The sequence below is a fragment of the Petromyzon marinus genome, chromosome 79 (assembly GCF_048934315.1).
Source record: "Petromyzon marinus isolate PM22_M1 ecotype Great Lakes invasive population chromosome 79, UKy_Petmar_22M1.pri1.0, whole genome shotgun sequence".
Taxonomy (NCBI): domain Eukaryota; kingdom Metazoa; phylum Chordata; class Hyperoartia; order Petromyzontiformes; family Petromyzontidae; genus Petromyzon; species Petromyzon marinus.
This window is the reverse complement of record NC_133745.1, coordinates 19,746,963-19,748,014: the sequence shown is the minus strand read 5'-3', so window position 1 is coordinate 19,748,014 and position 1,052 is coordinate 19,746,963.

Here is a 1,052-nt window from a genome sequence, read left to right as displayed (position 1 = left end):
TCCCACATCTCTCACGCCACATCTCTCTCCCACATCTCTCACCCCACATCTCTCACCCCACATCTCTCACCCACATCTCTCACCCACATCTCTCACCCACATCTCTCTCCCACATCTCTCACCCACATCTCTCTCCCACATCTCTCTCCCACATCTCTCACCCACAGTCTCTCACCCACATCTCTCACCCACATCTCTCACCCACATCTCTCACCCACATCTCTCCCACATCTCTCACCCACATCTCTCACCCACATCTCTCACCAACATCTCTCACCCACATCTCTCACCCACATCTCTCACCCACATCTCTCACCCACATCTCTCACCCACATCTCTCTCCCACATCTCCCCACATCTCTCACCCACATCTCTCACCCACATCTCTCACCCACATCTCTCACCCACATCTCTCACCCACATCTCTCACCCACATCTCTCACCCACATCTCTCACCCACATCTCCTCCCACATCTCTCACCCACATCTCTCTCCCACATCTCTCACCCACACTCTCCCACATCTCTCACCCACATCTCTCACCCACATCTCTCACCCACATCTCTCACCCACATCTCTCACCCACATCTCTCTCCCACATCTCTCACCCACATCTCTCACCCACATCTCTCACCCACATCTCTCACCCACATCTCTCACCCACATCTCTCACCCACATCTCTCTCCCACATCTCTCACCCACATCTCTCACCCACATCTCTCACCCACATCTCTCTCCCCCCACATCTCTCACCCACATCTCTCACCCACATCTCTCTCCCACATCTCTCACCCACATCTCTCACCCACATCTCTCACCCACATCTCTCCCCACATCTCTCACCCACATCTCTCCCCCACATCTCTCTCCCAACATCTCTCACCCACATCTCTCACCCACATCTCTCACCCACATCTCTCACCCACATCTCTCCCCACATCTCTCACCCACATCTCTCACCCACATCTCTCACCCACATCTCTCACCCACTCTCTCACCCACATCTCTCACCCACATCTCTCTCCCACATCTCTCACCCACATCTCTCACC